At 38.3% G+C, this 26,858-nt stretch overlaps 1 protein-coding gene and 1 pseudogene across 3 annotated transcripts in view; both read left to right on the top strand.

The window, feature by feature from the left end:
- Positions 1-26,858, top strand: part of Fut8 (fucosyltransferase 8) — a 246,864-nt gene that overhangs the window by 30,682 nt on the left and 189,324 nt on the right.
- On the top strand, positions 5,404-6,281 carry LOC148005328 (ankyrin repeat domain-containing protein 49 pseudogene; annotated as a pseudogene).

Raw genomic sequence — 26,858 nt, forward strand, 5'->3', positions numbered from 1 at the left:
CTTAGCCCCGCCCTTTTTTGTTGTTTTTTGAGACAGGGATTTGCTGTACAGATCAGACTGGCCTTGAAATCACAGTTTTCCTGCCTCCGCCTTCTGATTGTTAGGATCAGGAGCATGTGTGCTACCATGCCTGACACCACAGGCTCTCAGTGTTATTAAAAGGAAATCAGAAACAAATTTAATAGACGCAGAGTAGAGGGAGAGACCTCTAACTGTATTTTGTGTGTTTATTGAGAGAAGCCATATCCAGTTGTTAGAAGCAGAAGTAGACTGTAGCGGAGCTTGCAGTGTTTCTTGAGCATCGTGTTAGATCAGACATGTATAGGTAGAACAAGTCTAATGTTACCAGCTTATAAAAGTCAAATAAATTGTAAACATTTTTTTCTGATCTTAAAAGTTTAGTTAAAGAGGGCAGAGATTTAGTATGGAAAAGTTAATTAGAATTTTTCTGAGCGAACATTTGAAATGAAAGTGAATGAAACATTCCTACTTGTGGAAATCAGCGATCTCAAAAATAGCTTGAAAAGCTATTTGGATATTTGTAAGGAAGTTGTTCTTTATTTGCTAGAGATACAGAAAGATCTTGAGAAAAGGTAATGCTCTGAGTCAGAGAATGCTCATGTAGAGATCCCTGCTGTGATGCTGGGCACCATAAGTGCGGCTGAACCTTTACACTGTTGCCATTCCTGAATATTTTCAGATGCATTTTGTAACTTTCATAGAATCTCTATACACACTTGGTATTAGTTATATTGTGTTATCATAGGATGTTTCTTGTTTCCTTTGAGAGAATTTGTGTGTGCATGTGTGTACTTATGCCATTTGTGGCACAGCAGGAGTGTAGAGGTTAGAAGACACCTTGAAGATGGACTCCTTTTTACTATGTAGGTCCTGGGAATTGAACTCAGATTATCAGGCTTGGCAGCAGGTCCCTTTGACTACTCATCCATCTTGCTGGCCCATCACATGCTTTAAATAGGCAAAGTATCTTAGTGCAGTCAGAGCACTTTAGACATTCTTTTGACATAGAATATAGCTTGATTATCCCTAACAGTAGAATCTGAGATTCAGTATACCAAGATAGGAAACCAGCATGACAACATAAGTGAAAAATTCCACATCTCACTTCATGGGATGGGTCAAATAAAAAGATATATTAAAAATATTAATATAGTTACCTTTGTGCTATGTAAAGGTCTGTATGACACAAAAGTGAATTCTGTATTTAGACTCATTTCATCTCATTGTGTTTTTGAAAAAAAATTCCAAAAACTGAAAAAAAAACTGAACCTGAAGCACTTCTGGTCACAGGCATTGTGAATAGAGGACGCTCATCATTTATTCCGCAGGCAAATGCAGCATCAAGTCAGTAATAATTTCTTCAGGATTTGAGAGATTCTTTGTCATGCTAATCACTTATCTAGCATAACTTGTTAAATTATTTTTATTTAAATTGTCTGTGCGTGCGTGCGTGCGTGTGTGTATGTGTGTGTATGTGTGTATGTGTGTGCACTTGCATGTGCATGAGGTGTATGTTGGGGGTAGGGGAGCATGTGCTGAGGTTCGTATGTGAAGATAGAGCGGAAGCAGTTTGCGGAGTTGGTTTTCTCGTCTACCGTTGTGTGGGTTGAGAGGCTCACTCAGTTGCCTGGTGCACGTGGACAGCGCCTTTGCCTGCTGAGCCATCCCTTTGGTCCTTGTAGAACTTCTGAGTACAAGGTTAAAGCTAGAACTAGAAAGGATGAAAACTAGTGCGTGGGAATATAGATGTTATTTTCCAAAAAGTATGATGTAGGCAAATAAGACTTCCTGAAATGTATTTTGAGTTCTCATATCTGTGATTGTACTTCTTGAACTTTATTTTGAATTTTTATGCTTTGTAAAGGTGATATTTTGCAGCAAGCATTACTACTTATCCATCCATCATTGGGTTCCTTGGACCTTAGTAAAGCATTTGTATTTGTAGACTCCATAAGATGCTCAGGGCAAGAAGTAGGAATCAAGTTTCCAAAAGCTGTGGAAACAGATTATTAAGCAGCTGTGAAAGCTGGCTCTTCCATGGCATTTTATGCAGAGGGACCGACCTTACTGCCTCTTCTGTGAGTGGAAGCCTAGAGATGTACACAGGTGAGGTGATGTGTTTTTAATTTAATAAAAATGTGTTTTTATTGTGCAGCTGTCTGGAAACAGTGCCATGCTCACCACCTCTCCTCTGGAATCACTGCTTGACTTGGGGTTAGATGGAGTTAAACCACTTGTTTAATGTTTCTAAAACTGTTTTAATTTATTTTTTTCCAGTTGATTTTAAGACTAAAATATACCATTTAAAAATAATTTGAAATGTGATCTTATTCTCTAAAAACTGATAAAAATGCTGATTCTGGAATATACAGCTAGAAAAATGCAACAATTATATTTGTTTTATAATCTCAAAACATTTTTTTGCAATTTATTTAAAGTTTATAGAATTTAAGTAAAATGCCTTTTACAAGTATGTTAGAAAACATACTTTTAAAACCTAGAGCTAGTTTTAAAAAGTACCTTATGATGTAATTTCTGGTCTTTAGAATTTAATTTATAAAAGTATTGATCGCTAATAATTGGTAGAATTCAGAATTACTAGTTTCTTTTATTTGCTGAGTACTATTAAGTTTAGATTATCAAAAGAGAAATCTTGTTTGAGACACTATTTAAAAAGTACAAAACCAAGATTCACTCAGGGAAGTACTTTCTTCTGAGTGTTTGGTGTGTGGGAACATTATAAAAATGGGACTAAAGTAGTTTGTTGAAATTTTTGAGAGAAGAAATGAAACATTTTTTTCTTAAATTTTTTCTATCATTGGAAACTCCTCATTGTGTAATATTAACTTGATTTTGATTATCTAAAGTTTTTTGTTTTAAATCTTTTTTAGGATAATAACTATTGGAAAACATTTTTAGGAAGATTTTATAAAAGTATTAATTCTCAGTTATAAGAATCAGACATGTTTAGAAGTCAGAACTCCACTTAAAATTTTACTTCTTTACATTTAAATATAATGCCTTACTTTGCAATTCTCTGAAAGAATTAAAATAAAACTTACCCTTTGAGCTTTACTTTTAAAATGTTTGTTAAGCACAACAATTGTGAGGGAAAATGCACATCTGGGCACATTTGAATGCCGTGTTTTGTGAGGCTGGAGTGCTGACTGTTTTAAAATGGTTATCTTTTCCAAGGAAAGCCACACAACAACCTATGTAAGGGCAGAGGCAGCGTTCTTTGCTGTGTACGATGAAATTAAGATAATTCTTCTAGAGAAAAGCTAGGCACATGTATACCCTATTGCTAGAACAAAGCTGTGTTTGTTGATAACTGAAGTAGGGGAGGAGGATAGGGCAGCTTGACTTTTGTTTTCTTGTTTCTGGAAAAAAGAACTTAAGGGAGAAAGGGTTTATTTTGTCTCGTAGTTCAAAGTAAAGTCCTCATGTTGGGGAAATGTAGGTGGCAGGAGTTTGAAGTGGCCGGTCATTCTGCCTTCAGAGTCAGAAGGAAGAGGTGATGGATGAATGCTCTTCTGTGCAGTCTGGAATCCATTCAGTGAGGACATGGTCCTACCTAGAGTAAGAAAGTGTTTCCACCTCAATCAATGACTTAATACAATTTCTCACAGACACACTTAGAGGCCTGTGTCCTCGACGATTCCAGATTCTGTCAGGTTGACAGCACTGACTGTCACAAGCTTTGGAGGAGATTAATTAATGTTGGAAAGGAGCAAAGTCAGGGTCAAAGTTTGGGAATTTGAAATTTGGTTTAAATTAGGTCCTTCAGTGGTAGTGATGGGAGTTGATTAGGAGTGAGTAGTAAAGTAAGAGTGTAAACAGTAAAGCAAGGATTTTGAAAACTCTTGCGTTTCTTATTGAATGGTTCATTGGATGTAGTTTGAGTGTGTCTTGCCCAAATGATTCCATTTAAAGAGAAAAAGATGTATTTTGGCTCATTATTGTAGAATTTAGTCCATGTTTTTGGTCTTATGTGCTTTGGGCACAACATTATGTTAGCAGGAATGCACAGCAGAGAATCTACTTCTTATGATGGGGAGACAGGAGGGGACAGAGACAAAGGCCACACAATGAACCCTTCTCCATTATTTCTTCTAGCTAGGCCCCATGAAGACTGGCAGGAAGGTAGGATGGGGCCCTGACCAGGAAGGCTTCCACTGATGATAGCTATGTGCTGAGTACAGCTAAAAACATACACTATGGTTCCTAAAAAACCAGAAACAACCAACAGTGTGCTGATGGACAGATCATGGCTACTTCCCTGCAAGTTCTTCTCCCTTTACAGACTTGTTGTCCCCCACCCCCTCTCTACCCACTGGGCAGGGTTTCTCTGTGTATCCTTGGCTGTTCTGAAACTTGCTCTGTAGACCAGGCTAGCCTTGAACTCAGAGATCAATGGCCCTTTCTTCTTCTTTTTTTTTTTTTTTTTTTTTTTTTCAGAGCTGGGGACCGAACCCAGGGCCTTGCGCTTCCTAGGCAAGCGCTCTACCACTGAGCTAAATCCCCAACCCCTGGCCCTTGCTTCTTAAGTGCTGGGATTAACAGTTCTTTTTAAAATTCCAAGAACCAGCTAACAGTACTTGGTACTCCTCCTCTTTTGAGAGGGAGCTCTTGATGTGAGGGCACATGCTCACCTGATGCTCACCAAACTACATTTGCTTTTCACTCGCCTATTTGTGACTTTCATTCATTGGGCTCATGAGACGCACTCGCTGTTGCAAGTTTTGGTGGCCATTGATAATTATGCACCTTTGCACCAATACTAAGCACTCCTGCATCTTTTGACCAAATTCTCTCCCACTCGATGACCATCTGTGGCTTATTATCTCTTAAATTTCCCAGAACCTCCCAAATCAGCACAATCAATCAGGGACTAGATATTCAATACACAAACTTGTGGGAGATAGTTGATCATTAAACTTTAACAGTGGTGTTGAGGTGGAACCTTTAAGTGGTAGAGCCTTCTGGGAGGGTCCTTAAGTCATTGTGGTTTCTCATAAAATCTCTGAGTAAGGTCATCTGAGAGAGTTGTTAAGAACAGAGGAAGTCTGCCTTCCTTTCTTTCTGACTATCTGTCTGGCCATGTGATTCCTCCCTTTCATAGCAACTTTGCCAGGATGATATCTTCTGTTATGGTGTTCTTAGCCAGGGTTGGTTCTATGCTGTGTGAACCCTCAGGATTCAAAACTGTAAACTAAAACACACCTCCTTTCTTCATAAATACCCAACCTTATGTATTTCATTCTGATCTAAAAGATATATTAATATAATGATGGTATCAGTGTAACATGATGTCAATGTGTACAAAAGCTGTGTATGTGTTAGACTTCTAAGATATGGTTGTAATAAACCACAATAAACTGGATGACTTAAAACAATAGAAGCTCTCTGTGAAAGGTTGGAAAGAATCAAACAATACTTGAAATGTTTTTTATTCAGAAGAGTAGTAAAAATGGAAAGAGAAAAAATAAAGGATGATGAAAAACCAGACCTGGAAAGCTCTGTGGACTTTTTCAACAGTTTAGCTGGCTTGAATTGTTGGAAGCCCATGGACACCTGATTCCCACTGGTACTCAGAGTCTCTGGGTAGGCAATTCTGATGAAGATGAGGAGCAAGAGGAAAAGAACGAAAAGTGGTATCAATTGCAAGAAAAGAAATGGAAAAAGACCCAAGCAAATTGCCTTTTTAGGCTGCTGAAAAAAAAAAACCGGCTTGCTACAGTGCAGAGACTCCTCTCTGAGAAGGCCGCTGAAGCGAGCACTGGCGATGAAGATGAATATACCCCTCTTCACCAGGCAGCCTACAGTGGACATTAGACGTTGTTCATGAGCTGGTGGCTCGGGGGCAGATGTTCATGCAGTGACCGTAGATGGCTGGGCACCGCTGCACAGAGCTTGTAAGTGGAATAGTACCAGGGTGGCCTTTTTCTTACTTCAGCATGATGTAGACATCAACTCCAAAACAAGAGGCCTTTTGATCCCTTTGCACCTTGCTGCTGGGAGCAGAGACAGCAGAGACACCCTGGAATCCTCCTGATGGATCGTGACATCAAACCAGTGCTGGAGAACTACTCTCAAGAAACTGCTTCTGACGTTGTCAGGAGGATGAGCATCTGTCACTGCCTCTTTGAAATCGCGGAAGGCTGTACGAACTCTTCACCTCCGTCCTAATGACTCTAGTAAGTTTCTAAGTTTCAGAGTACCAGTGCCTCCCATGTGTGAGATGTAAAATATTCCCATGTACAGAGAACAGATGTCTCACTACAGAAATTCTGTTGTAGGTATCACGGTTTTCTTCCAAGTAAACTGCCTGACCTTGATGTCAAATGTCTCTGAGAGGTATTTGGGTGGTGATTTCTGTACACAATCTGTGTTATTTTTATCAGAAGTAATTTTACTGGACACGGGTAATACAGAAACTCAGGATATTTTTTTTGTGCTGATCCAAGAGAAAAGTATTTTTAAATATCCCATACCCTGGGTCTTGTTCAGTTTAGCATATTGGTTTGTATGTTTGTAAGCTATTTCCTAATTTTAATCTTTAACATACTGGTGCAGTTCAGCTGTTTTCTCTGCATCTCCATTGCTTTCCTTCTAAACAAGAAACAGTAAAAATTAGTGACTTAACATTTTTGTAAGTTTAAAAAATAGTGAAATAGATTTTTTTTAAAGATGTAGGCCATTCTGAGAAAAGCAGTTAGGGAGATGCTTAATCCTTGAATGTTTTACACTGCCTCCCCCACCACACTCATAATCCCGTGGACAGTCCTATGTGACCCATGTGACCCTTACTGTATGGTCAGCCACGCCGTGTCTTCATTTAGACAAAACTGTACCTTGGTCCACAAGACGCAAATTGCCCTCCAAAATGTTCACCTTTCTCTCCTCTTCTCTTTGGGCATTGCTCATGACTTCCAGGAAAAGTCCAGCACTACCCCCACAGCCCTCATTTTCTACAAGTCATGACAAAGGGAAAAGGACAAGGAATTCTAACAGCGAGAAGTGATTGTCATAAGGGACCAGAACATCAAGTGGCTCAGGCTTTCTTAAAACAAAAACAAAAACAAAAGCAAGCAGACAAACAAACAAAACTCATAGCATGGATAGTAATGGAGACTGTAAGTACAAATAGAATACAAGTTTTGACAGTGCATACATCTTCACCAGAGCGATGAAGTTTAAATTACATTAACTTTTATCTTCTTGGTGCCTGCACCATAGGTTTTGATGGACTCCTTAGTCCCTCTTATTGTTTCCAAGAGGTCTTCTGAAAATGAGAACCTGTATCTTTGGGAAAGGACACTGAAGGCTTATTGTCAGCTTAGAATACACCTCTAGCATGTTTGGAAGGGAGTTTCTTGAAAAGTTTAACTGAAGAAAGTATGCATATTGAGATGTGGGTGGCACCATCACCTGGGCTCAAGTCCCAGATTAAAGAAAGAGAAAGCAAGCCAAAAAACAGGCCTCCTGCCCCCCCCAAAAAAACACCAATAGAAATTTGTTTTCTCACAGTTCTCTAAGTTGGACATCTGAAATCAGAATGTTGGGAGAGCCATGCTTTCTCTGAAGGCTCTAGGGAAGAACTTCCTTTCCTCCCTCTTAGCTATGACCAACAGTTACTAGAAATTGTTGATGTTTTGTAGCTTGTCACTGCATAATTCCAGTTTCCACTTCAGTGTTCACATAGCAGTCCATGCATGTAAGTCCAAATTCCCTTTTCATAATGACTGCAGTCATTACTTAGGACCTGCCCTAACATAATACGTTCTAGTAATTCGGTCATGTCTGTAAAGTCTATTTCCAAATAAGGTTCTATGGACAAGTTTCAGTGATTCTGAAATTTTAAGACAGACAGACAGACAGACAGACAGACACATACACACACACACACACTTTAATATAGTACAGGGGACATACAATTTTAGATCTCATTATTCAAGCTTTGTGTGGAGTAGATGATTTTGTTTCTCAGTATTCATGAAACTGCAGAAGGCTGGTTTTCTTAACATCTATGTGGTATAAAATCTCATGCTATTTAAAATTTCTGACAACAGCATGTTGTAATTAAAAACAAACAAAACAATTTGGATGTAAAGAGACCTTGGTTCTAGTTTCCATTCTGAATTAACTATTTTGTTGTGTAACTTTTCTGGCAAGATGTGAACAAATGACTGTTCACCCCAGATAGGGCACTACCCAAAGACCAAAGTTGCATTTGTATTGAGGTTTAATTTAATGAACTAGTGAATTTATTTGTATTATTTAAAGGAGAATGAATGACTGAAAGGCAGGTACACCATCCATGGTAGCATGGTGAAGACTCATCAAAGCTGCATGTCTAGAGCTCCCTGCACAACTTGCAGACATCTCAGTTCGTGAGAGAATCCCTTCTCCCTGCCAGTTGTTACTGTTTATATAATCTAAGGACTAGGAGGACCTTGTAGACCTTACAAGTTTAAGGAACTTCCTGTAACTTGTGAATTGCTGACTTTAAGTATTTTAAGCTTTGTTTATTTTTGGGATCTTAATGAATGTCTCTCCAAGATGAAGTGTTTCAGTTAGGAAGATGTTATATAGGACCATGTCCATGTCATGGATAAAGTGGGAGGCCTGGAGGAAGAGAGGGATGGAAGAAATTATATTCTGCCTTTTCCATGTCTCAGATTCTAAAGTTATGTAATTGTGGAGTAACCTCTGTGTGCTATATTTAGAGTTTTGTTGGCATTATAAAAGAAAAGTAAAATGGGAATGTCCTAAACACTCACTGGATCGGTCTATGAGTGCAGTGTCTATGCATTAATTTGTTTGGCTTACCTCAGTGAATCACTAATGGAGATTGCTAACTCGCTTTAGCCTTCCTCTGTCTCACTGATCATAATTCTTTAGATTTCTATGGCACATCAGAAAGTGGACCACTCTTACAGCTAGTTAATTCACTTAAGTCTAAAATTGTGCCACTGCTGCTCTACTTTCTTGCTGAGTTCATAAAACGAAATGAATGTAAGGAACGTAGTTTCTCCTCTTTGCTCCCAGTTCTCTTGTTACATCTTTCTTGTTCTCAGGGGATCTTAGGACAGTTCTTGCTAGAGAATGCTAATTATCCCGGGAGGTGGAGCATGATGTGAAAATTACAGCTGTGATTCATTGACTGTTGAATTTTCCTTGTGTTTTGAATAGGTCATTGAAGTATTTTTGTTTGAAATCTTTCTTTGAATCATGAGATGAGTCCTGGTAATTACTCTTAGAGATACTGTGAGCATTGTGAAAGAAATTGGTAATACTGAAATGCTTGATTACAGTATATAGATGTATGCATGTGCTCACATTAATAATGTTTGTCTATTGGTATCAGAATAGGTAGAATCAATGCCTAGATTGAAGAAAATTGTATTTTCTGGATATGAGAAAGTTATGAGTAAAATCAGGTCCTAAAACTATTTCATACAGTAAAAATTAAAACTATATTCTGAGGATAGAGATTCTATTTGAGTATAGAATTTAATGTAATCTTGTAGGAATACTTGGAATAAAATGTTAAAAAGGACAGGATATAGAAACTACATATGTACTGTACTCATGGTGGAGTCATAGTTTTTATTTATATTTTCATTTTTCAGTGAAAAGGGTAGGAGGATCAGGGTTCAAAGCTGCCTTACTACACGAGATAGGTTTAAAATGTTAGAAGGAGAAATGGCAGTAGTTAATAGCGCTTCTAGAGGGGTCTAATTCCCAGCACCCACATGGTGGCTTACAGTTGTCTGTAACTCCACTTCTAGGGTATCTGACACCTTCCTCTGGCTTCCATACACACCGTGTGCATGTGTACCACGTTTTTGACATAAAATTTTGCTTTTCACTAAGGAACTTTCAAAACTTTTCTTGTAAGATAAGTCTGTTAGATTTTTATCTCTTTCAACTGTTGCTTTTTTGAGAAAGTCTTTATTTTTGAAGTATAATACTACAATTCTGACTTGAACTGTTCTCTCCTTAATAGTTGAAATATTTCATTTTGTTGCTTTCTTGCTGTGTGGTTTCTGGAGGGGAGAGCTTGATGCACTCCTGACCCCTTTCTTCTGTAGTTAAGGTGGCCTTTGTTTGTTACATCCTCTTGCTTCTCTCTGTCTGATTTCTGGCAGTCTTCATATAACATGCCTACATTTAAGTATTTTGATGTTTGTTCTGCTTTATGTTCATTGACTCCTGAACCATCACTGCAGCAGTCCTTGTCTGTTGCCAAGTGTGGATTTGTGGCATTTCCTCTTTATTTCCTGTCTCCTGCTAATCTTGCCCACCTGCTTTTCCATGATACATACTTCTCCTCCTCAGCATTCTTAGCATGTGGAGCTCACATTTCTGGTGGTGTTTCTAAAACCTCTGTGAGGCTCCAGTCTGTTTGGCAGTCAGCAGCACCTTCCTGCCCATCTGTGCTCCCCTTCTTCCTATCATTTTGTAGGTTTGCCCTAAAAAGTACCTTCACAGATAGATGTAATATATCAGGTAGTGGAAACCGAGGTCTTAGCACGTGGAAGGACGTTTTCTGTTTATCTGCCTAAGAGTTAGGCTGTATTTGTGTAGCTTTCATGTCAGAGGCTAACCTTTGCGTTTAGACTTTTTCCCTGAGAGAATCTTTAAATATGGTCTGAGGTTTACAGTTGTTTTAGCTGTCCTCTTTGGCTGGTGCATAGGAGTCATGTTGATGTGGGAGGAGGGAGAAGGGAATGAGGGGAAGAAATTCTCTGGTCCTTTTAAAAGACCAGTCTTCTGTGAATTTGACTTGGGTATCTTTTCCCTACATCTGAAGTTAAAAGGGGCTGGAGTGGGTATTTCCCTTCTGGATTTCTCAGGTACTGTAAAAACCTAGACACAGGCTAGGTAAAACCCCAGTTGCTTAAGTTGTAATAAAATACTTTCAGTTTTGCAGAGAAGGCCCCTTAAGAGTACAGAGAACTCTGGGCACATTTCAGAAAAGTTATGTTTTTTTTTTCTTTCTGTTGTAAGATAAGGGTTTTTTTTTCTTTCAGATTTTTACTTTAACAATCTGATAGAGTTTCTGAAGAATAAAACTCAAGAAAATATTGGGACTTTGATAGGATTGGGTCCTCTAGCAGGTTTTAAATTTTTGTTTTATTCTAATATAAATAATAAACATTCTTAAAGAATTTCTTTTATTCTAATATACTTAAATCATTTCCCTTTTCATTTCTTCCCTCCAAACCTTTCCATGTACCCTTCCTTGTTTTCTTTCAAATCCGCGCCCCCTTTGTTCATTAATTTTCATTACACATGTGTTCCTGAATACATAAATACAACCTCCTTGCTCTCTATAATGTTGCTCATATGTATGTTTTCAGGGCTGATCATTTGGTATTGGAAAAAATGGATGTGCCTTTCCTGGGAAAGACTATTTCTCCTGTTCTCAGTATTCCTTAGTTACCTGTAGTATAGGGTTGAAGATTCCTGGGCTTCTCTCACAGGTTTAAACTGTCTTAGCAGGGTTGGGGATTTAGCTCAGTGGTAGAGCGCTTGCCTAGCAAGAAGGCCCTGGGTTCGGTCCCCAGCTCCGAAAAAAAGAACCAAAAAAAAAAAAACTGTCTTAGCAATTTAATTATTTATGTAGATGTATATATTAGTAATACATATTTTAAGGATTTATTTATTTTGCATGTATAGTGCTTTGTCTATATGTATGTATGTGTCAGAGACCAGAAGAAGGTGTCAGATCTCCCAGGACTTAAGTTACAGATGGTTGTGAGCCACTGTGTGGTTGCTGGGAACTGAATCCAGGTCCTCTGGAAGAGCAAGTGCTCTTAACTGTTGAGCCACCTCTCCAAACCTGCTTCAGTAACTGTTGAGCTGTTCTAAAATGTCCGCATGGATGCTGCTTCCAGGTGGGAGCTTCTGCTCCCACGTGCCTTGCTGTCTATCTTCTGACCTCAGTTCCACTATAGATGTAAGAAAGTATTGATTTTCAGCCTTTTTTCTTGTTGTGGGGGTGAAAGTAATGAATCTTAGCTTCTCTACATTTTTAAATTCAATTAAAGTTATTACTTTTTTCTGTATTTGGTAGTATGATAAAGATTTTGTATAGTAATGTCTTTTGATTTGGTTATATTAATAAGAATTTTTTCTACTATTATGCTTATATATTTTGGGGTAACATTCTAATTTGCAAGGAAGCTTTTTCACAGAAAGTTGATCAATAGTACTGATTTTTTTGAAGTTTTTATTTTTACTTATTTTCTTATTACCATTAAAATGAGTCAGTATATTTACTATTTAACTTGCAAATACAGTTTGAGACATTATCAGCCTTTGTTTCCTGTGTTGTTAGATGACGATTTCTTTTTATATTCATAAACTGTGTCAGTCTGTGCCAAGTACAGTTGTACTTTGGATACTGTACTGATGGTGTTGGAAGTATTGATTGTTTGGAATTGCGAAACCAGTAATTATATGAACCACTTACGTCGGGCTTTTACTTTGAAATTATTTATTTATTTTATGTGAGTTAGTGTTTTGTCTGCATGTGTACGTATGTACTTTGTGTCTGCTTGGTGCTGGTTGAGGTCAGAAGAGGATGACAGATCCACTGGAACTGGGTTGTGAGTAGGGGACTGAACTCTGGTTCCTCCACAAGAGCCGTGGGTGCTCCTAACTGCTTGACCATCTCTTCAGCCTAATGTTGAGTTTCTTAATTAGTAGACTGAATAGAGAATAATAAGCTAAGTCCTTATATTTCTGTGATTTCATCAGAAAAAAGCTCATGTAAATATCTTGGAGACAAATTTGTGTAAACTAAAAAAATATAAAACATGGTTTAAAGATTTTGTTTTGAAAAACCTTAACATTAAAAAAAAATCACTATATTTTAGATTCTGATGTTCACCGAAGTGCTGACCCCACCCAGTTACCTGTAAAAGCTGTCAAAGGATGATTTTAAGTCTTCGAAGGTTCCATGCCTCTTTCTTGATGTCTAAGTTAGAGATTTTATATACATAACTTCATTTAGCCTTCTGTTTTTTCATGATATTTGCCAAGAATAAAAGAAACATATCTTTTTGGAAAATTGATTAGGCTTTGATGAGCCCAAGATAAGAAGGAAGAGATTGAAAATCATTGGGTTCATTTTATTGTAAAAGTGGCAAAATTCCTCAGTTGATTTTTTTTTTCTTTTTGGTGTGGCTTTGTTAAGAGAAATATCACTTATCTGCTATGGGAAACCAAGTCTTGTCTACATAGATGCTTATATATTTATTTATTTCTATCCTCATTCTCCCCTGAGTCTTGTGCCTATTACATTTTCTTCAAAAAACCAAAAATACAAAAAACAAAAACAACCAAACTTGGTGAATAACTACTGTGAGTTTGGAATATGAACGGATAAATAGAGGAAGCTGATAAATTGACTACGTGAGTTAGGTCCATGCTAATGATTGCAGAACAGGATAATGTTTGTCAAATTGTGAAACTGTTTGAAAATAAAAAGTTTGAGTGTTTGTATGGAGTTATTCTGCAGGCTAAACTTTAGTAGGTTCTGAGGATCCAGTGCATACCTCACACCTGCATGGTAAACACTTTACCTATTGAAACATTTCTCCAACCCTTGATGGGCTTTAAGGAGATCAAGCTTATTATGACAGAGAACTTTTCTGGATCATTTTTTTAAAACAAATAACTAGTTCTTGTCTTTTAATTTTCCATGTACTAACTCCATTGTACTCTCATTTAACAGGAGTGGTGCGTTTTCTTATGTGCTTATATTTATATTTGTTACTGTTTCCATAATAGAATTTAAGTTCAGTGCACATATACTCTGATCTTCTACAACACCAGGCACATAGTACGCATAAGAACTCATTATTTTTCAGGCTTGACAGCTTTCATTGTCATATTCTGTTAAATATGCATCACCATTAAATTGGGAGTTTAAGACAAAATTTGATTGATAAAGTTAATTTTTTAATAAAAATTCTAAATAAAATTTTGAAGAATTACAGATTTCATTTTATTTTAGAAGTTCCATGAGATACTCTGAAAGCTCTAGAAGTTAACTTCTTAAGAAATGCCTGAAGTGAAATATATGAAATAAAACTTTTTCAGAATCTGTAGGAGGAAAAGAATACACATTAAATTATAAGTAGTGCTGCTATTGCCAGTGTGGGGCAATCAGAGTTGCAGATGCCAGCCAATATAAGTGCTGTAATCCAAGGGCAGGTGAGATGGCTCAGTAGGTATAGCTGCTCTCTGCCAGTCCCGAGGACCTTCAGGACCTACATGGTGGAAGGAGAGGACTGACTTTTCAAAAGTTGTCCTCTGATCTCTACCAGGTCTGTCTGTCTGTCTGTCTGTCTGTCTATCTGTCTCTCCAGTTCTCTCTCTCTAGTTCTCTCTCTCCAGTTCTCTTTCCAGTTCTCTCTCTCTCTCTCTCTCTCTCTCTCTCTCTCTCTCTCTCTCTCCTTATCTCTCTCCCTCTCTCTCCAGTTCTCTCTCTCTACTCCCCCCAGTTCTCTCTCTCTCTCTCTCTCTCTCTCTCTCTCTCTCTCTCTCTTTCCCTCCCGTTCTCTTTCTCTCTCTTCAGTTCTCTCTCTCCAGTTCTCTCTTTCTCTCTCTCTCTCTCTTACACACACACACAAACACACACCACACACAAATGAACACTAACTTTAAAAAAATGCTTTAAATCAGTTCTTTGCTGAGAGTCCCAGAAGTAATACTTGTACACTTAATGTTGAATTAAACTGTATTAAATAAAGTATAAAGTCTTCCTCCATGTAGCAGTGTTAGAAGAAAATTATGACAGATTTAGTTTCAAGATCAAATTGACTTAAAAGTAAAGGAAGCTGATTTCGCCTTAAGTAGACTGGAAGGTAGACTGCAAGGTGGACATTGTCACTCGGCTGAGTTTCTGTTGTGCCTTTCACTGCTATCCTCTCTTTGGTGGTGAGTGCTCTAGTCACTCTTCAGTGCTAAATCTGTACTTACCTGTCAGGTTGTGGCTTAGGCGCTGAGATCACCTCAATCAACTTAGCCATGATTTTCCCTGCGTGTACAAGAAAGTGAAGTGGAAGAAGCAGTCCTTCTGAGTTTTGGAAGCTTGTATTGTCCCCATGGTAATTGCCCATTTGTTGCAATTGCCGTCAGTCAGTTTTCAGGTTGTCCCTTGGCAGTGACTCAGTAGCTACCGCAGACTGCAGAAGGTCACCTGTACTCTTTGTACAAACTGACCCCTGATTTAAAAGCCTGAAAGATCAGAAAGTCAGTGCAAAGTAGGAAGACCTGGCAGGAATTTATTTAAAACCCCCAGAGCCTCATAAAGCACAAAGGAGGGGACCCCAGAAGGCATCATCGCTTTCTTGCAGTTCCTCTAGGCACCTCGGTTGTCAGAAGTTTTTTCAAGTCCCTTTTTGGTCACCAGAAGCCATCAAAGACAAAAGTTACAACAGATTTTAAAGATCTGGTGAGCGTTTACTTGTGAATTTGGAATGGGATGCTGCATTTTATGAAGCAGAGTGACTGTTGTGGGATGAGCAGAGAAGGTCAGCTTTAAATCAGGAAAGGGCTGAAAAGGGCAGAAACAACAAAGAAACAATGATTGTTACTTTCTGGGATTAGAGCAAAGGGACTTCTTTGTCAGAGTGATTCTGGTTGGCTGGAAACTCCTGCTGGTTTTGGAAATGGCCCATCAAAATTAGTTGGGTTATTTAGCCCTTGTGACTTCATTCCAGTTTTACCTCATCTATTGGGGCCCAGTGCAGGAGGCTAGTCCAAAGAACAATGACATTTCACGACCTTGTTTGATACAGTGACTTAAGTGTGTTTTGTTCTAACTCTGCCTGGCGCTTACTCTCTGTAGAACTTTTTCCCCTTCAAAATCAGAACCAAGACTGGGCATAATGGTACACACCCTTAATCTTAATACTCTGATGGTGGTGGCAGAGGACAGCCTTGGCTACATAGTGGGTTTGAAGCCAGTTCATGTTGAGTTCTTGTCTCAAAACAACAATTAAAAAATGAAAAAGAACCCAGATGTCCTTCAACAGAGGAATGAATACAGAAAATGTGGTACATCTACACAATGGAATATTACTCAGCTTTCAAAAACAATGACTTTATGAAATTCATAGGCAAATGGAACTGGAAAATATCATCCTGAGTGAGGTAACCCAATCACAGTAAAACACACACGGTATGCACTCATTGATAAGTGGCTATTAGCCCAAATGCTTGAATTGCCCTAGATGCACAGAACACATGAAACTCAAGAGGGATGACCAAAATGCGAATGCTTCACTCCTTTAAAAGGGGAACAAGAGTACCCTTGGCAGGGAATAGGAAGGCAAAATTTAAAACAGACACAGAAGGAACACCCATTCAGAGCCTGCCCCACATGTGGCCCATACATATACAGCCACCAAACTAGATAAGATGGATGAAGCAAAGAAGTGCAGTCCGACAGGAGCCAAATGCAGATCTCTCCTGAGAGACACAGCCAGAATACAGCAAATACATAGGCGAATGCCAGCAGCAAACCACTGAACTGAGAATGGGACCCCCGTTGAAGGAATCAGAGAAAGGACTGGAAGAGCTTGAAGGGGCTCGAGACCCCATATGAACAACAATGCCAAGCAACCAGAGCTTCCAGGGACTAAGCCACTACCCAAAGACTATACATGGACTGACCCTGGGCTCCGACCTCATAGGTAGCAATGAATAGCCTAGTAAGATCACCAGTGGAAGGGGAAGCCCTTGGTCCTGCCAAAATTGAACCCCCAGTGAACGTGATTGTTGGGGAGAGGGTGGTAGTGGGGGGAGGATGGGAAGGGGAACACCCATATAGAAGGGGAGGGGGAGGGGTTAGGGGGATGTTGGCCCAGAAACTGGGAAAGGGAATAACAATCGAATGTAAATAAGAAATACTCAAGTTAATAAAGATTAAAAAAAAAAAAAGAAAAAAGAAAAGAAAAATGTAATCAAATTGCTTATTAGATAACAAAACTTTGTGCTGACTTCATAACACATTTAAATGGTGTCTTTTCCCAAATTGCTCTAAGTATTTATCTGTAGCTGCTTTTTTTTGTGCTTATCTTTGAACTTGGTAGGGTTGAAGCATCAGAGTTTTTGTATATGGCCATAATTTCTTAATTTTTTTGTGTTTATTTTATCTAATAAACCCTTAAACCTTTTCTTTTTCAAATTCTGTGCCTGAAAATTGAATCTCTAATTCCACCAGTTATGTGCGTGTGCGTGTGCGTGTGCGTGTGCGTGTGCGAGAGAGAGAGAGAGAGAGAGAGAGAGAGAGAGAGAAAGAGAGAGAGAGAGAGAACAAGCGAGCAAGTGAGCTGAGGTTGTATATGCTAGACAAAGCGCTACTAGTGAGTTATAACTATGATCCCTTATATTTACATACTATTGAGAACTTTCATTTTCTTGATAAAGGCATCTTTACATAAGGTTGTGGTGATTGGGTTGAGATCAAGACTGAGTCATTAAAGACAGCGAATTCAAATCTTTCTTGAGTTGATGGTAACAAAAACTCACTGATACTTAGCTTAGGCTAGAAAGAAGTGACACTACTGATAATTTTTTTCCTCTGGTATCCTTTATGCTTGCTTGCTTGTCTCTCTACAATATTAATCCACATGTCTTCCCCAGTCCGCTTTTCTGCATAGTGCTTTCAAGTACCAGAATCCTGCAGTGCTTAGTGATCTGGCTGCTTGTCCTGGTTTATAGCGTAGAATGTTGGTGGAACATCAGCTCCATAAAGAATGGTTTTCTGTCTGTTTCGAATGGTGGGTTCCTAGGAAGTTGAAGGGGGCTCTCCCCTCAGCTAGAGCTCTTCTAGAGCAGCTTTTCAGCCCTTCTGTAGAGGGCACAGTGTTTCTTTCAGCAGGGATAGATCTCAGCCCTGGGGCAGTTATGGTTAGAAGAAGCTCTTACTGCAGTGTTTTGGCTCAGATCTAGTGGGTATCGCCTCTCCTGCAGCACAGCCCTTTTTATTTCTCATTAGTTAATTGGCTGTTTTTCCAACCCTATTATAGTTAATGATCTCTTAGACTAAACTTCCCCTTTTCAAATTCCAGGGTGGCTTCTCTCTTTTTAGTTGACTTTGCATTTCCATATGACTTTTAGAAGCAGTTTGTAAAATGCCCACTGAGATTTTAATTGGAATTACATTGTATTTATAAAGATTTGGAGAGAATAGCAATATTGAGCCTCTTGACTCTTCGATAAGATATTTCTATATAATTAGTTCCTATCAGTAATGTTTTAGGTTTTCAATATACAGATTTCTCCCTTGTTTTGACAGATTAATCCTTTAGTATTTTGGTTTTTTTCTTTGTTGATTTTATAAATGGTATTTAAAAATAAATTTTAATTGTTCATTGCTCATATGCAGTACTTCAGTTTTTTGCATATTGCCATAACTTTGATAGACTTACTCTTTTGGTAGATTTGTATTATGTTAGATCTTCAACTTAGACATTTTAAACATGCATTTTGTGAATAAAGAAAGTTGTTTTCCCTCTAATCTGGATGCCTTGTTTTTATTCTTGCCTCACTCCAGTAGCTAGTACTTTTTTTTTTCTTTATTGGATATTTTTTGTTTACGTTTCAAATGTTATTCCCTTCCTGGTTTCCTGTCCATTAATGCAGGTATAATGCTGAGTAATTAGACATCTTGATCTTGTTTCTAATGTTACAGGAAACATCTCTGACAATTAAGATGACAATTGTGTATTTTTCAGATCTTTGAAATACCCTTTGTTGCACTGAGAAAATATTGTACTATTCCTGGTTTGTAGAAATTAAAAAAAAGAAAAGTAAATAGGTGCAGTGTTTTGCCATAGGCTTTTTTCATGTTTATTGAGATAACCTTTTTTTTTTTTTTTTAAATGAGTCTGGTGGTTGCTTTACTTAAATGATAAACCAGTGCTGTACTCCTGATATAAACCAGCTGTTTATGACGCATGTTTGGCTGGTTAGTATTGACCTGTGTTCACTGATGGGCTTTTCACTTCTTTGCTATTATGCTTGGTATCTTTTCTCTGCCTGTTTTATTTGTATATGCATTTTGTGTGTATGGCTTTTTTTTGCCCCTGGGTTCACTTATTTTCTCTTTACTGTCCTATCTGTTAATTCAGTGTAGTTTATTTTTCATTAGAGGTAGTTATCGTCTCTGTAGTTTAGGTATTTTTAATATGTCCTCCATGTTTCTACTTGAGGTTTTGAATATGTACATGTATTTAAAATAGTCTTTAATATTCCTGTCTTGAATTCTAAAACCTGTTTTAGTAAATTGTTTTCTTCATTATGACTCATGGTTTTAGCCTCCTTTTTGTGCCTGGTAATTCCCCAGACTGTTGGTTTTCTCCCAGACAAGCTTTAATCTCCAAGGTGAAGATGATTTTTCTGTCTCAGTCTCCTCAGTGCTGGCACTACTGGCATTTGTCACTGTGCCCAGCTCTGGTAATATTTGATTGGATGATAGACACTAGAGATTTTACCTTTACATTTTGTATTAGGAATATTTTTTAGTCATTTGAGTTGTAGTTTGGGGACAGTTTGTGACTTGTTTTCCAGCTCATCAGGTGACTTAGAGCACTGTTATCTAGGGGCTAATCCCTTCTTACTACTGAGATCACACCCTCTTGAGCACTCCCCCTCAATGTCCCTTGTTAGTTTGGCTGGTAGGATCAGGCTGTGTTCCTGTTCTATCTGATTGTCAGGCACCAATCCGTGATTCTTTCAGGTTGTTTCTTTCTTAGCTTCCGGTAGTTTACTTACACAATCATTACTGTGCTGAATGTTTGATACCTCAATTAGCAAACTTCCTTTTTTAAGTTACTTTGTTTTTTTGTTACTTTCTTTCCAGATTGATGCCTGGTCTTCATGGACTTTTAGGTCTGTTTACTACCTCAGCTGGGTTCCTCAACTTACTTTAGTCAGTTTTGAGTCTCTACAGGTAGAGTCTCTAAAGCAGGGGCAATGGTATGATTTGGTTTGCACTATTTCCTATCCTTCTACAACAGTGGTTCTCAACCCTTGCTTGGGTCATGGCCCCATTTAGGGGTCAAAAGACCCTTTCACAGGAGTTGGCTAAGGCCGTCTGAAATACCACAAATATTTGCATTATGGTTCATAACAGTAACCAAATTACAGTTTTGAAGTAGCAACTGTAAGGAACAGTATTGCTCAGACCCCTAAGACCAATTTCTCAGCAAAAAGATTTATTTGCCTCAGAGGGACAGAGGGCAGGGAATAAAAGACAGACAGGAGATAGAAGATGAGGGAGAAGGGAAGAGAACAAGAAGAGGTAGGGATGTTTGTCCTGGAGAGGAATAAAGGATTGCCTCTGGACAGAGAGAAGACAGATGTGGACCCTAGGAAAACCCAGTGTTAGGATAATGTGTTTAATTTTGATTGGGCATGTTAACTAGGTAAACCAAAGGCGGTTTTTGATTGCTGGATTTTAGTACTTTGATGACTGGACCTTGGAAGTCATCCTCAGGAAGAGGAAGTGGCCAAGTAAGGGGATAGACCTTGGTGGCTCGCTTTAGGAATGTAATGTAATGGTTTTTAGCAAGGCAGGGAGAATGGGGGGAAGGGCAAGGCCCTCCAGAGTCATGTTTGTCAAACCCAGGTCTGCTGGAGCAGTGGAAAGTTGTCTTAGGCTTGGGGATGGGTCATCGCAACCTGAGGAACTTTATTAAAGAGTCACAGCATTAGGGTGGTTGAGAACCACTGTTCTAGAATCTGTTCTTTGTTGGGCAATGTCCAGTTTCTTGAGGACAGTTGTTTCCTATAATTTGTCTGGCTTTTTTTTTTTTTGTTGTTGTTGTTTGTTTGTTTCAAGTGAGAAACACATCTGTTTCCTATTTGTGTATCTATCTTGACTTCTGTGAGTAGTTTTTGGGGGTTAAAATAATTCTGGTTGAGAGTTACCATTTCTTTGTGGTTCATCCCTAGCTAATTCAGTATTAAAAATATTGTACACAAATTTGTAATAGCAACTTCTTAAAAAAAAAATCTCTTTCATGAAGCCATTATCCTGCTAGTATACAGCCAAAATTTAGTCTTTTTATTTAATGCCAAAGTTATTTTCAATAGCATTTCTAAATTGTAAAATAAAAGGACATATTGTATATTAATAGAATTTGATTATTAAACTGTGGTGTAAAGAATAATCAACTGGGAACTGTCTAGGGAACAGATCCTTATTAAACCTGTTGTTTGACTGTGAAGTTGGATTCATCATGACTACACGAGAGGTATCTATAGGATATTTATGTCCTCATTTGTGAGTATATAGGGAAAGGTAGAATCAGAGCAAATTATATGAAGAATATATTTACAGCATAGTGACTGAATTCTCTACTTAATTTTTTTAAATTAAAGCAGGATCAAACTTTGTAGCCCACTGGCCTGGAACTCAACAATGTAGCCTAGGCAGTCCTTTTGCTTTTCTCTACCAAGTATTGGAATTAAAGGTGTGAACCAGCAGACTCACAGAAAGATTAAAATAAGGAGAGCTAGGAAAATGGATGCTCTGAAGAATGCAGTTGTTTACCAGTTGTCTGACCTACACCGATGGATGTAGTTTATCCTTTTGTTGCAAATCAAGAATTAACGTGGGATAATTGAGTTTAAGTATTGTATTTGACACTCGTTAAGTAGGTACATTTGTTAAACTGTGTTTCTGATTTCTTATCCATAGACTGAGTATGAGACTATCTCAGAAAACAGCGAGGATGACAAAGAACTGAGGCAGTAGAGTTTGGGGCTTGAGAAATGTTTGTCTTTTCTTTTGTTTTGCAGTGACCAGTGGAGACTTTCTTTTCTATTACATGTTCCCTGATGTTTATATCACAGAGGCAGTGCTGTAGTTACCTTGGACCCTGTCAGGAAAACAAACATGAAGCACAGCATTGCTGTGTTGGCTTGGAACTTTCTGGAAGGAAATCAATAGCATCTTATAGTATAGGACTACATTAGGAAATGATGCCAGGAGCCAGATCTGTTGGAGAAAGATGGTCGGATCTGTTATGGTGTTCCTCAGAATACTGAGGTCATGGACTAGCCTCACAGAAGCGTTTTCCCTGTTTTGTTTCTTTTGGTAGCCTCACCTTGAGTCCTAAGTCTCCAATAGAAGTGCTCATTATGGTGGTCATGGTTTTAAACTCTTCCTAGCTCTTGATTCGAGAAGGAAGTGTCTATGTAATACTTTAAGGAATAGAGAATTACTTAGTTTAATTTTTGAGTGGCATTTAAATTCTTTGTCTTTGTGCTCTGCTTTCTTTGGTCTGATGCTTCAGCAGAGGAAATAACGCTGTGTAATAGTGAAAAGGTGCCGAGTAGACGCGTGACCGGGAGCGAGAGCCATCTGAATGGGGTTTTGTAGCAGCCATTTACATTACATCTTCATCCTAAAGTGCAGCTGACTTTTAAGAGTTTTCTCATCCTTCTGTGCTAAGTCTGGTGGAGGTCAAGTGAAATCAGTGATAATAGTTGGTGTTCAAGCTTGGTGTGTGCACTCAGCCTTTCAAAACCTGTTTCTAGGTACTCAGCTTGTTATTGAAAAGACTAGGCATTTCCTTTTAATTTTGCTTTAGTCTGTTCCTATCTCGGCCTCAGTATACAGCCCAAATTGACCTTGAACTTGCCACCTTACGCCCTTGAGATTATACTCATGAGCCCGACCTCTCATACATATACTTCATGCTCCCCTGTTTCTCTCTAACTGCAGCTTAACAGCACTCATTCCCGCTTCTCGCTCTTGCTTTCTCACTTTCTGCCTTTTCTTCTTCTCTCCCTCCCCGCCCTCTTTTTTAAATTAGGTCTTGCTATCTATGACAGGGTATCCTCAAACTTGTGATTTATAGTTGTATGAGTCCCAATGTCTGGTTACACTGTCCATCTGTCCATCTCCCTCACCCTCTTTCAATAAGGCCTTGCTAGGTAGCCTTGACTAGCCTGGAACTGAATAGAGTCACAGAGACCCACTGTCTGTGTGCTGGAATTAAAGCCACATGCCATGACTTTTGTTGTTTATATTCTCGTAACATTTACTCGTGTGTGTGTGTGTGTGTGTGTGTGTGTGTGTGTGTGTGTGTGTGTCCCCAAGAAAGCTTGAGGAAGTAAATGCTCTCTTTCTATCATGTGAGTTCTGGGGATTGAACTCACATTGTATCAGATTTGGTGGCAAGTATCTTTACCTACTGAGCCATCTTGCTGTGCCTATTCTGTTCATTCTGAATTTGATGAATTGTTTGTTGCCAAACAATTTTCAACAAGTTTGTTGATTTTTTTCTCCCTTATGAGATATTTCTTGACTATAGGTGAACCAGCCTTTTGTAAATATAATTTACAATTTTGAAATTGAATTACTCTTATCCTTTTTGATATATAGCCTCTTGTTACTTACTAGTTTGCCCCTTGCTTGTGGTTTCCAGTGTTCCTGTTAACTTTCAGTGTTAGGTTGTACTGTTCAGCATTTATGGAAGATATTGACTTATTAAAATGCTCTCAAAGTATTGAATATTTAGTTACCCTATTTAGGATTATTGGGATATTCTTCTGTCTTTTTAAAATGTAGGAAAAGAAGTGTGTTTCTTATTCTTTTCCAATGAAGCTAATGATAAACCTTGCACTTTTAAAACAAATTTGAACAGGAAAAAATGTAGTGAATAATATATCTACTAGTTCTGCATAGATACACTGTTAATGGAAAATATATGTGATTTACTATATGGCTCTCAGGGTAAATGTGTTGGAACTAATACGTTTTTTGTATTATTGTGAATTATTTTGCTAATAAGTAAGGACAAACATATATAATTTTTCATTGACAGGATTCATAAAAGATTCAGTAATGTTGCTTTTTCCTTTTATGTTTACATATTTTCTCTCTCTTTTTTTTTTTTTTTCCGGAGCTGAGGACCGAACTCAGGGCCTTGCGGTTGCTAGCATATTTTCTCTCTTGCACACATTTGGTGTGTGTGTGTGTGTGTGTGTGTGTGTGTGTGTGTGTACACCCACCATGACACACTCATAGAGGTTAGAGGACAACTTGAGAATTGTTGGTCTCTACTTCTACTGTATGGTTTCTGGTATCAAACTTGGGTTGCTGGTTTGTCAGTAGGCATATGTTTATCCACTAAGCCATGTGTCTGGCATGTTTTCTTATTTGGATTGTTGAGGAAGTTAAACAGACTTACCTAACTGAGACTAAATAAATCACTGGAGAGAATCTTTTGTTTTTTTTTTTCTTTTTAGTTTAAAAAACATTATCTTTAATCCTTTTTTTTGCAGTCCATTTGTTATCCCCCTCCCAGTCTGCCCTCTGACAGTTCCTCATCCCATTCCTATCTCCAAGAGGATATCCTCCCATCCCCACCCCGAAAGGCATCCCTGGGACCTCAAGTCTCTTGGTGCATTCTCTCTCACTGAGGCCAGACCAGGCAGACTTCTGGTGTATGTGTGGTGGGGGCCTCAGATCAACTCCTGTATGCTGCCTGGTTGGTGGCTTAGTGTCTGAGAGATCTCAGGGGTCCAGGTTAGTTGAGTCTTCCTATTGGGTTGTCCACTTCCACAACTTCTAGTGTTTCCCTAATTCAACCACAGGGGTCCCTGGCTTCTGTCCATTGGTTGGGTATAAGTATCTGCCTCTGTCTCCTTCAGCTGCCTGTTGGGCCTCTTGGAGGGTGGCCATGCTAGGCTCTTGTCTGTTGCCCTCCATGCAGTGGAACTCTTGGGAGGCCTTCAGACTGGAGGGTCTTCAGAGGAGCAGTCAAACTGATGATCTGTGCCAGCAGAAAGACGCAGGCTAGAAGGGCAAGAATCTTTTCTTTGTAAAATACCACTTTGTCCCTTAAAATGTACTCCCTTTATTTGTAATTTTTGTAATTCTTCAAGTAGATGTCCAGTATCCTAACTTTATTGCTTTATTTTATTTTTTTGGGGGGAGTAGGGTGGGGTACTCTGTTTTTATTTTTATACCTGAAGTCTTGAAGAGCTTTCATCTCTCTGTTTCTCTCCACCCCCTTTCCTTTTTTTTTTTTTTTTTTTGTGGTGTTTTGAATCTCACCATGTAGCCTTGGCCCAGAACTTGCTTTGCAGACCAGGTTGTACTCAAACTTATGACGATCTACCTGTTTCTGCTTCCTGAGATTAACAGTGTGTACCAGCACACCCTGCCATTTTGTATTTCTTCCTGAGAAGATATGTCTGTTTTTATTACTTTTGGTTGAGTAGAAACAGAACCATACAGTTGAAGAGTCTTATGCCATTACAGATTTAAGATTTACTGGGAGAGCAGAGCGCTGGTGTGTGTATGTTTGTGATCTCAGCATTGGGGAGGTGAAGGTGGGAAGATTACAAGTTAGAAGTCAGTCTCCATTACATGCTGAGACCATGTTTAAGAACAAAGTTAATAGAGCAATTATTTTAAAAATTCTATAGATGTATGATTCTTCCAAAAAATAATTTATCTTTTGCATAGCTAGGAATGGATTGAGCCGTTGACTTCATTTAAATGTGATACAAAATGGGTTTTAAAATGTATGCGATGTCCCTTTTGTTTTATGATACTGTTTTTATGAGCAGTTCAAATATATTAGAAAGTGCAGTTGGGATGATTTAAAAGTATTCTGTGTGTTTATTGGTGCCATACATATATGTTATTTGGGTCATAGACTCGCTTTCTAGTTGTATAAAATGTGTGATATAATAAGAATGAAAACGTAAGTTTCTGCATCTTCTTAAAAAAACCAGTGAAACTCAGGGAAGCTGACCTACCTTCTTGCATTTACATAACAATTTATACTCAGTCTATGGGAACTCCCTAAAGTATTAATCATATAGTACAAGTAGCTTTTAACAATTTGAAAGTTCTCTTTTCTTCTTTAGTTCTTTAAGGCTACCACTAGTTACTGTTGTCACTTCAAACAGTACTCAGGTGGTTCCAAAAAAAGCCTCAGAACAGCAGAAATAACAGCTGCAAATTTAGTCAAAATAGGTGTTTTAAAGGCATTTTATTGCCCTTTCACATCTCTTTCCCTTACCCCAAATAACTCAAAAGTTTTCATAAAAGTTTTGGTGATCTTGGGGTTCCGGAGGCCTGGATTACCATATGCTTAGCTGTGTGCAGATGTGGTGTCTGCCTGTAAGTTTTTGCTAAAGTTCTGGTAGTTAGCTTGTGTTTGCACTGGCTTTATAGATGCACATGGGTTTTACCTAGGCCAGGGTCTGTGGCCAAGAGTACCTCCGATAACTACTCATAGGACTAAGCTCAGCTTGAGTTTAAGCAGATGTTGATAATATTGCGTCTTGACTAAAAGGTAGAAACTTATATGTTTTTAAAAGTATTTCTTCAAATTTTTACTTTAATAAGAAATTACCTTTAGTCTCATTAAAAAAATGAATTTGGCAAATCTCAGTTTTTGAGTGAAATCTATCTTAATGAATTGAAAGCTCAGTACATATCCTTGTTAGACACCCTCTCTGCCTTGTAGCTTTATGATCTAGTGATGAAATGGTGTTTGAGGCAGTTTTTAAGGCCATCAGGCTGAAACAGTGTTTGGTACTAGTTTCCATCTCTCATTTATAGTCTCTGTTTGCAGATGCAAATATACTATTGACCATAGTATATAATAATATAACCTGGTTCTTATCCTGGCTGTACAGAATTATCTGCTCAGAATCTGGTTAAAAATTGTAGTAACAATGCTGTACCATACATAGGGGGAATTTGAAATCTTCTGTTAAAGTTAACAGTTATACTTTCTGTTAGACCATGTATAACATGCCTGTATGCATGTAGC

The sequence above is a fragment of the Rattus norvegicus genome, chromosome 6, assembly GCF_021556685.1.
Source record: "Rattus norvegicus strain SHRSP/BbbUtx chromosome 6, alternate assembly SHRSP_T2T, whole genome shotgun sequence".
NCBI classification, from domain to species: Eukaryota; Metazoa; Chordata; class Mammalia; order Rodentia; family Muridae; genus Rattus; species Rattus norvegicus.